We start from the raw sequence: 12202 nt of genomic DNA on the forward strand, positions 1-12202 counted from the left end.
GACTCACCTTCCACCCTGAAATAAGCAATAAACCTTAAAGGTTTTCATGTTTAGTTGAAAAACACAGCTAAGCTATGGATTGTTCTCCCCTGATTCAGAATATATCATGTTCATAGTGCAGCCATGAACTATTGAAGATTGAAAGCCGCAGAAAATGTAAAAAAACATCCACATTTTCAACCACAGGATTAGCTGTGGATCTTTGTCCATCCCTGATTCAGAATAAATCAACTTCTGACCCACTGGAATTGTGATACAGTGAATTATAAGTTAAATAATCTGTCTGTAAACAATAGTTGGAAAAATGACTTGTGTCATGCACAAAGTAGATGTCCTAACTGACTTGCCAAAACTATAGTTAGTTAACAAGAAATTTGTGGAGTGGTTGAAAAACGAGTGTTAATGACTCCAACCTAAGTGTATGTAAACTAGTTTTAAAGACTCCAACCTAAGTGTATGTAAACTAGTTTTAAAGACTCCAACCTAAGTGTATGTAAACAAGTTTTAATGACTCCAACCTAAGTGTATGTAAACTAGTTGCAATGACTCCAACCTAAGTGTATGTAAACAAGTTTTAATGACTCCAACCTAAGTGTATGTAAACTAGTTTTAATGACTCCAACCTAAGTATATGTAAACGAGTTTTAATGACTCCAACCTAAGTGTATGTAAACTAGTTTTAATGACTCCAACCTAAGTGTATGTAAACTAGTTTTAATGACTCCAACCTAAGTGTATGTAAACTAGTTTTAATGACTCCAACCTAAGTGGATGTAAACTTCAGACTTCAACTGTACGTCAGTCACACACAATATCTCAGACAGCACCGGGCCAGTTTAAAAAAAATCTTGGGTGAATGATGCGTGTTGCCATAGAGATCTGGCATTTTTCTAAATAACACTGATTAGCCCAAGGCAGGAGCTCTAGTAATTAACTGAAATTTGTTAGTCACATGCAATCTCTCAATTGGCCCAAAGTGGGGCGATTAATCATTTGTGGGGAACGACATGTTTACTGTTGTCTTGTTTTCATAGTCATGGCATGCTTGGTTCAATAGCTATTGACTTGAGAGTACTGAATATCCCCCGAATATCCCATATAAAGCTAATTCGACCTTGGTGAGAGAGGGAGGGGGTATGGAATAGTGATGTGGTCAGGAAGGAATTATGGTTGTAAGGGGTGAAGAGGCTACTGGGCTCCCTGAGGGAAACTGTATTGTACCGTAGAAATGGAATGAACGGACAGGGAAACCTTGAACCCTGGCAATTTGACAGGTAAACTCATGGGTACACTCGAAATGGCAGCCTGGTACTGTGATTAAACAATTCCCATGGTAAATGTAGAATATTCATTCAAATGATTCTTACTGATGTGGCTCATGCAATGGAATTAATTTTTTTGTAATCGCATTTGAGCTGAATGAACAAATCACAGCACAGATTGATGGGTACACTTCCTGCTTTTACTTCCTGCTTTTACTTCCTGCTTTTACTTCCTGCTTTTACTTTCTGCTTTTAACTTCCTGCTTTGCTCCTGTAGACGGTTTGGCTGACAACGTCACCAGAATGATTTACGCACATCGATGTGGCCATAATGGGTGTATCGTTATGATCCTGAGCGCTCAGATAGTTAGCAACAATGACAAGAAGCTGCCTTGAATCGTATAGGAGGCTCGTCTCAGATAGTTAGCAACAATGACAAGAAGCTGCCTTGAATCGTATAGGAGGCTCGTCTCAGATAGTTAGCAACAATGACAAGAAGCTGCCTTGAATCGTATAGGAGGCTCGTTTCAGATAGTTAGCAACAATGACAAGAAGCTGCCATGTGAGGAATCGTATAGGAGGCTCGTTTCAGCTCGTTTATTGATACCATGTCTTGTTTTGAGGTGTTTTGACTGATGTATTGTCTATGCTAATATGGCTAAAATTCACAAGCTACCCAAACAACAACTGTAACTATGTATTTGAGAGACAGCAAGTGCTCATTATGCAAATGTATTTATGGGAGACAAAATACAATTTAAATGTTGTTGTTTACAGTCTAAGCCAACCCTGTTTTTGCCCCATGCTTACTCACACGTTGGTTTTGTTGCTCAGCAACCAACCCGTCTATAGGTACACTCGCCACGGCCGCCAGTCAACCCATTATGCCATCATTGACTTGAACAGGGACACGCGTTCTGTTCATTCTATGTCAATGTGCTGTACGTTGTCATTTCAGCACCACTTGTTCATAAACAGTGTTGTGTTTAATGGAGTTTCCATCTTAAACCTGTTACGGATGGTGGTTCCTGTACAGGAACCAAATCAGCGGAAATTTCAGAGCGCCACATATAGTACTCGATAAAACTCAAACTTTCATTAAAACACACACGCAAGATACTAAATTAAAGCTACACTCGTTGTGAATCTAGCCAACATGTCAGATTTGTAAAATGCTTTTCGGCGAAAGCATGAGAAGCTATTATCTGATAGCATGCACCCCCGAAATACCTGAACGAGACCTAAACAAAAGATTTAGTAGTAGCCGGCGCTACACAAAACGCAGAAATAAAATATAAAACATTCATTACCTTTGACGAGCTTCTTTGTTGGCACTCCTATATGTCCCATAAACATCACAATTGGGTCTTTTTCCCGATTAAATCCGTCCATGTATACCCAAAAAGTCAATTTATAAAGGCCGTCTGATCCAAGGAAAATTCACGTTTTCCAGACGCAACGTCACTTTTTAAAATTAAAAAAGTCGCCTATAAACTTTTACAAATCACTTCTAACTACTTTTGTAAACCAACTTTAGGTCTTAATAAACGTTAATAATCGATCAAATTGATCACGGGGCGATCTGTATTTGATAGCAGCAAGTCTTGAAATCATCGTCCATTTTTTTCACTTTCATAATTTCCTGGGTGCACCCCAAGACAGGAAGTGCCTCTACAATGAAATGCCAGTACTGGCGACATCGTGCGGAAGCTGTAGGCATTGTAAGCGGGGCCTCTTCTATTTTCTAACGCCGTAGACAATTCAAAGACTGGCGGATGAATATATATATATTTGGGGGTGAACAGTTTTCCCTGGGATTTTTACTCCTGAACACGTTCTGTTATAGCCACAGACATGAATTAACCAGTTTTAGAAACTTCAGAGTGTTTTCTATACACACATACTTATCATATGCATATACTATATTCCTGGCATGAGTAGCAGGACGTTGAAATGTTGCGCGATTTTTAACAAAAAGTTGCGAAACGCTGCGAGAATTCGCATCATCACTCTGCTGTCTTTCTGTTGTCCGTGTAACAGGAATTGTCTCACGTCAGATGGTGTCAGTCTTACGCGACACCTCGTCTCCTCAAACCGATCTGTCTTGTAGGAACTCACCCTATTACTAGTTCCTAATTCTGAAAACCACTCGTCTCTCGGTAGCTATGACAACCGTCAGCTGAGAAAATGTGCTCCAACTAGCAGTCGAGTACTAGCTTGGAAGGGCCAATGCGATAGCTACTTCTCTAGCTTGGAAGGGCCAATGCGACAGCTACTTCTCTAGCTTGGAAGGGCCAATGCGATAGCTACTTCTCTAGCTTGGAAGGGCCAATGCGATAGCTACTTCTCTAGCTTGGAAGGGCCAATGCGATAGCTACTTCTCTAGCTTGGAAGGGCCAATGCGATAGCTACTACTCTAGCTTGGAAGGGCCAATGCGACAGCTACTTCTCTAGCTTGGAAGGGCCAATGCGATAGCTACTTCTCTAGCTTGGAAAGGCCAAAGCGATAGCTACTTCTCTAGCTTGGAAGGGCCAACGCGATAGCTACTACTCTAGCTTGGAAGGGCCAATGCGATAGCTACTACTCTAGCTTGGAAAGGCCAATGCGATAGCTACTTCTCTAGCTTGGAAGGGCCAATGCGATAGCTACTTCTCTAGCTTGGAAGGGCCAATGCGAAAGCTACTTCTCTAGCTTGGAAGGACCAATGCGATAGCTACTTCTCTAGCTTGGAAAGGCCAATGCAATAGCTACTTCTCTAGCTTGTTGATGAAGTTGGCACTGTTCCCATAAATCGGGCAGGTATCTGACTGACAGCTGGCTCGGGGGCGCCTCGCTACTTTGGAACAATTGGCTTGAAGTGATGACGTCACAGAGGGTAGCCAGCCCTGCTGTGGAACTCGGCAGTACACACGACGTCATGACAACTCATTAGTGAGTTAGCTATGACTACACTAGCTATATAGAGGGAGTATTCAGTGTGCAAACCGGTGTTGTTAGCATCCCTGTCTTTTGTGAATTGATTTGGTTCAGCCAGCGAGCAGACAATAGCCAGCTAACAGCTCATTTCCGAATACATTTTTTATTTTCTTAAATACTGATTCTACCGCCACAAAAAAAACACATTAGCTAGATGTAGAATCAGGAAGTTATCAGACAGATCTGTGCAGATGGCCGTCTGAGACAAAAGGGGTAACAGGCTGAGTGAGGACGAGGGAATGTTACCATGGATGTGGGAGATGTTTCTGTCTTTTTCTTAGAAGACCCTTCAGTTCTCTTTGCCTGGCAACCAGCTACGTTACAAATCCTGTAAATTTGGTCAGCGTTGTAACAGACTCTGTAACACACTCAAACACAGTGTAACAGACTCTGTAAAACACTCAAACACAGTGTAACAGGCTCTGTAAAACACTCAAACACAGTGTAACAGACTCTGTAAAACACTCAAACACAGTGTAACAGACTCTGTAAAACACTCAAACACAGTGTAACAGACTCTGTAAAACACTCAAACACGGTGTAACAGACTCTGTAAAACACTCAAACACGGTGTAACAGACTCTGTAAAACACTCAAACACAGTGTAACAGACTCTGTAAAACACTCAAACACAGTGTAACAGTCTCTGTAAAACACTCAAACACAGTGTTACAGGCTCTGTAAAACAATTAAACACAGTGTAACAGACTCTGTAAAACACTCACACCGTGTAACAGGCTCTGTAAAACACTAAAACACAGTGTAACAGACTCTGTAAAACACTCAAACACAGTGTAACAGGCTCTGTAAAACACTCACACAGTGTAACAAGCTCTGTAAAACACTCAAACACAGTGTAACAGGCTCTGTAAAACACTCAAACACAGTGTAACAGGCTCTGTAAAACACTCACACAGTGTAACAGGCTCTGTAAAACACTCAAACACAGTGTAACAGGCTCTGTAAAACACTCAAACACAGTGTAACAGGCTCTGTAAAACACTCAAACACAGTGTAACAGGCTCTGTAAAACACTCAAACACAGTGTAACAGACTCTGTAAAACACTCACACAGTGTAACAGACTCTGTAAAACACTCACACAGTGTAACAGACTCTGTAAAACACTCACACAGTGTAACAGGCTCTGTAAAACAATCAAACACAGTGTAACAGACTCTGTAAAACACTAACACCATGTAACAGACTCTGTAAAACACTCAAACACAGTGTAACAGACTCTGTAAAACACTCACACCGTGTAACAGACTCTGTAAAACACTCACACAGTGTAACAGACTCTGAAACGCTCCCTCAAACACTTTTCTCCATCTTTGCTCTGTGTACCTGCCTTTGAACAGATGCTAAAACAGACCTTTGTGTAAATCTGTTCGGAGGGCAGAAGCCTTTCTCTGCATTCCACATGGAACCCTGTTCTCTACACAGTACTGTAGATCAGGGCCCGTACGGTTCCCGTTTGGAACGCTAGTCTTAAAACGCTGAATCTGTTTTATTGGCCAGTCAGTTAATGGTAACTCCTGGTAACGTGGTGGGATGTTATGTTGAAACTTTTCAGACTTTTTAATTGATGACAGAGACAAAAACATGATCGTGCCTGTCTGTCTTGTTACTCTGTGAACACATGATGCAGCATTGTCACGAGGTGCTATCAGAATCACATACAGGCAGAGTATTGTTCATGTGGCTTTCGCATAGGTGAAAGGACCTAGTATTCAGTGATGAAGCTTTAATATGGGTTCATCTGCAGTCATTTCCTGCCATGACCTTCATCATGTCTTTAATGTTACTCATTTATATTACTATTATTATATTACTGCTGTTAAACAGTTATTATATTACTGTTATTATATTACTGCTATTAAACAGTTATTATATTACTACTATTAAACAGTTATATTATTACTACTATTAAACAGTTATTATATTACTACTATTAAACAGTTATTATATTACTGTTATTATACAGTTATTATATTACTGTTATTATATTACTACTATTAAACAGTTATTATATTACTGCTATTAAACAGTTATTATATTACTACTATTAAAAAGTTATTATATTACTGTTATTATATTACTACTATTAAACAGTTATTATATTACTGTTATTAAACAGTTATTATATTACTACTATTAAACAGTTATTATATTACTGTTATTATATTACTACTATTAAACAGTTATTATATTACTGCTATTAAACAGTTATTATATTACTACTATTAAACAGTTATTATATTACTGCTATTAAACAGTTATTATATTACTGTTATTATATTACTGCTATTAAACAGTTATTATATTACTACTATTAAACAGTTATTATATTACTACTACTAAACAGTTATTATATTACTGTTATTATATTACTGCTATTAAACAGTTATTATAGTACTACTATTAAACAGTTATTATATTACTGCTATTAAACAGTTATTATATTACTGTTATTATACAGTTATTATGTTACTACTATTAAACAGTTATTATATTACTACTATTAAACAGTTATTATATTACTGCTATTAAACAGTTATTATATTACAGTTATTATATTACTACTATAAAACAGTTATTATATTACTGCTATTAAAAAGTTATTATATTACAGTTATTATATTACTACTATTAAACAGTTATTATATTACTGCTGTTAAACAGTTATTATATTACTGTTATTATACAGTTATTATATTACTACTATTAAACAGTTATTATATTACTACTATTAAACAGTTATTATATTACTGTTATTAAACAGTTATTATATTACTACTATTAAACAGTTATTATATTACTACTATTAAACAGTTATTATATTACTACTATTAAACAGTTATTATATTACTGCTATTAAACAGTTATTATATTACTGCTGTTAAACAGTTATTATATTACTGCTGTTAAACAGTTATTATATTACTGTTATTATACAGTTATTATATTACTACTATTAAACAGTTATTATATTACTGCTATTAAACAGTTATTATATTACTGCTGTTAAACAGTTATTATATTACTACTATTAAACAGTTATTATATTACTACTATTAAACAGTTATTATATTACTGCTATTAAACAGTTATTATATTACTACTATTAAACAGTTATTATATTACTACTATTAAACAGTTATTATATTACTACTATTAAACAGTTATTATATTACTGCTATTAAACAGTTATTATATTACTGTTATTATACAGGTATTATATTACTACTATTAAACAGTTATTATATTACTACTATTAAACAGTTATTATATTACTACTATTAAACATTTATTACATTACTGCTATAAACAGTTATTATATTACTACTATTAAACAGTTATTATATTACTACTATTAAACAGTTATTATATTACTACTATCAAACAGTTATTATATTACTGTTATTATATTACTGCTATTAAACAGTTATTATATTACTACTATAAAACAGTTATTATATTACTGCTATTAAACAGTTATTATATTAATGTTATTATATTACTGCTATTAAACAGTTATTATATTACTACTATAAAACAGTTATTATATTACTGGTATAAAACAGTTATTATATTACTACTATTAAACAGTTATTATATTACAGTTATTATATTACTACTATAAAACAGTTATTATATTACTACTATTAAACAGTTATTATATTACTACTATTAAACAGTTATTATATTACAGTTATTATATTACTACTATAAAACAGTTATTATATTACTGTTATTATATTACTGCTATTGAACAGTTATTATATTACTACTATTAAACAGTTATTATATTACTGCTATTAAACAGTTATTATATTACAGTTATTATATTGCAACTATAAAACAGTTATTATATTACTACTATTAAACAGTTATTATATTACAGTTATTATATTACTACTATAAAACAGTTATTATATTACTACTATTAAACAGTTATTATATTGCTGTTATTATATTACTGCTATTAAACAGTTATTATATTACAGTTATTATATTACTACTATAAAACAGTTATTATATTACTACTATTAAACAGTTATTATATTACTACTATAAAACAGTTATTATATTACTACTATTAAACAGTTATTATATTACTACTATTAAACAGTTATTATATTACTGTTATTATATTACTACTATTAAACAGTTATTATATTACAGTTATTATATTACTGCTATTAAACAGTTATTATATTACTGCTATTAAACAGTTATTATATTACTGTTATTATATTACTACTATTAAACCGTTATTATATTACTGCTATTAAACAGTTATTATATTACTACTATTAAACAGTTATTATATTACTGCTATTAAACAGTTATTATATTACTACTATTAAACAGTTATTATATTACTACTATTAAACAGTTATTATATTACTGCTATTAAACAGTTATTATATTACTGCTATTAAACAGTTATTATATTACTACTATTAAACAGTTATTATATTACTACTATTAAACAGTTATTATATTACTGCTATTAAACAGCTATTATATTACTACTATTAAACAGTTATTATATTACAGTTATTATATTACTGCTATTAAACAGTTATTATATTACTACTATTAAACAGTTATTATATTACTACTATTAAACAGTTATTATATTACTGCTATTAAACAGTTATTATATTACTACTATTAAACAGTTATTATATTACTACTATTAAACAGTTATTATATTACTACTATTAAACAGTTATTATATTACTGCTATTAAACAGTTATTATATTACTGTTATTATACAGGTATTATATTACTACTATTAAACAGTTATTATATTACTACTATTAAACAGTTATTATATTACTACTATTAAACATTTATTACATTACTGCTATAAACAGTTATTATATTACTACTATTAAACAGTTATTATATTACAGTTATTATATTACTGCTATTAAACAGTTATTATATTAATGTTATTATATTACTGCTATTAAACAGTTATTATATTACTACTATAAAACAGTTATTATATTACTGGTATAAAACAGTTATTATATTACTACTATTAAACAGTTATTATATTACAGTTATTATATTACTACTATAAAACAGTTATTATATTACTACTATTAAACAGTTATTATATTACTACTATTAAACAGTTATTATATTACAGTTATTATATTACTACTATAAAACAGTTATTATATTACTGTTATTATATTACTGCTATTGAACAGTTATTATATTACTACTATTAAACAGTTATTATATTACTGCTATTAAACAGTTATTATATTACAGTTATTATATTGCAACTATAAAACAGTTATTATATTACTACTATTAAACAGTTATTATATTACAGTTATTATATTACTACTATAAAACAGTTATTATATTACTACTATTAAACAGTTATTATATTGCTGTTATTATATTACTGCTATTAAACAGTTATTATATTACAGTTATTATATTACTACTATAAAACAGTTATTATATTACTACTATTAAACAGTTATTATATTACTACTATAAAACAGTTATTATATTACTACTATTAAACAGTTATTATATTACTGCTATTAAACAGTTATTATACTACTACTATTAAACAGTTATTATATTACTGTTATTATATTACTACTATTAAACAGTTATTATATTACAGTTATTATATTACTGCTATTAAACAGTTATTATATTACTGCTATTAAACAGTTATTATATTACTGTTATTATATTACTACTATTAAACCGTTATTATATTACTGCTATTAAACAGTTATTATATTACTACTATTAAACAGTTATTATATTACAGTTATTATATTACTGCTATTAAACAGTTATTATATTACTACTATTAAACAGTTATTATATTACTACTATTAAACAGTTATTATATTACTGCTATTAAACAGTTATTATATTACTACTATTAAACAGTTATTATATTACTACTATTAAACAGTTATTATATTACTACTATTAAACAGTTATTATATTACTGCTATTAAACAGTTATTATATTACTGTTATTATACAGGTATTATATTACTACTATTAAACAGTTATTATATTACTACTATTAAACAGTTATTATATTACTACTATTAAACATTTATTACATTACTGCTATAAACAGTTATTATATTACTACTATTAAACAGTTATTATATTACTACTATTAAACAGTTATTATATTACTACTATCAAACAGTTATTATATTACTGTTATTATATTACTGCTATTAAACAGTTATTATATTACTACTATAAAACAGTTATTATATTACTGCTATTAAACAGTTATTATATTAATGTTATTATATTACTGCTATTAAACAGTTATTATATTACTACTATAAAACAGTTATTATATTACTGGTATAAAACAGTTATTATATTACTACTATTAAACAGTTATTATATTACAGTTATTATATTACTACTATAAAACAGTTATTATATTACTACTATTAAACAGTTATTATATTACTACTATTAAACAGTTATTATATTACAGTTATTATATTACTACTATAAAACAGTTATTATATTACTGTTATTATATTACTGCTATTGAACAGTTATTATATTACTACTATTAAACAGTTATTATATTACTGCTATTAAACAGTTATTATATTACAGTTATTATATTGCAACTATAAAACAGTTATTATATTACTACTATTAAACAGTTATTATATTACAGTTATTATATTACTACTATAAAACAGTTATTATATTACTACTATTAAACAGTTATTATATTGCTGTTATTATATTACTGCTATTAAACAGTTATTATATTACAGTTATTATATTACTACTATAAAACAGTTATTATATTACTACTATTAAACAGTTATTATATTACTACTATAAAACAGTTATTATATTACTACTATTAAACAGTTATTATATTACTACTATTAAACAGTTATTATATTACTGTTATTATATTACTACTATTAAACAGTTATTATATTACAGTTATTATATTACTGCTATTAAACAGTTATTATATTACTGCTATTAAACAGTTATTATATTACTGTTATTATATTACTACTATTAAACCGTTATTATATTACTGCTATTAAACAGTTATTATATTACTACTATTAAACAGTTATTATATTACTGCTATTAAACAGTTATTATATTACTACTATTAAACAGTTATTATATTACTACTATTAAACAGTTATTATATTACTGCTATTAAACAGTTATTATATTACTGCTATTAAACAGTTATTATATTACTACTATTAAACAGTTATTATATTACTACTATTAAACAGTTATTATATTACTGCTATTAAACAGCTATTATATTACTACTATTAAACAGTTATTATATTACAGTTATTATATTACTGCTATTAAACAGTTATTATATTACTACTATTAAACAGTTATTATATTACTACTATTAAACAGTTATTATATTACTGCTATTAAACAGTTATTATATTACTACTATTAAACAGTTATTATATTACTACTATTAAACAGTTATTATATTACTACTATTAAACAGTTATTATATTACTGCTATTAAACAGTTATTATATTACTGTTATTATACAGGTATTATATTACTACTATTAAACAGTTATTATATTACTACTATTAAACAGTTATTATATTACTACTATTAAACATTTATTACATTACTGCTATAAACAGTTATTATATTACTACTATTAAACAGTTATTATATTACAGTTATTATATTACTGCTATTAAACAGTTATTATATTAATGTTATTATATTACTGCTATTAAACAGTTATTATATTACTACTATAAAACAGTTATTATATTACTGGTATAAAACAGTTATTATATTACTACTATTAAACAGTTATTATATTACAGTTATTATATTACTACTATAAAACAGTTATTATATTACTACTATTAAACAGTTATTATATTACTACTATTA

General features: G+C 29.2%; 1 protein-coding gene across 2 annotated transcripts in view; it reads left to right on the forward strand.

The window, feature by feature from the left end:
- Nucleotides 1-12202, forward strand: part of LOC139391806 (protein CBFA2T1-like) — a 171338-nt gene that overhangs the window by 72080 nt on the left and 87056 nt on the right. The window lies entirely within an intron of this gene.

This window comes from Oncorhynchus clarkii, chromosome 32, assembly GCF_045791955.1.
Source record: "Oncorhynchus clarkii lewisi isolate Uvic-CL-2024 chromosome 32, UVic_Ocla_1.0, whole genome shotgun sequence".
Taxonomy (NCBI): Eukaryota; Metazoa; Chordata; class Actinopteri; order Salmoniformes; family Salmonidae; genus Oncorhynchus; species Oncorhynchus clarkii.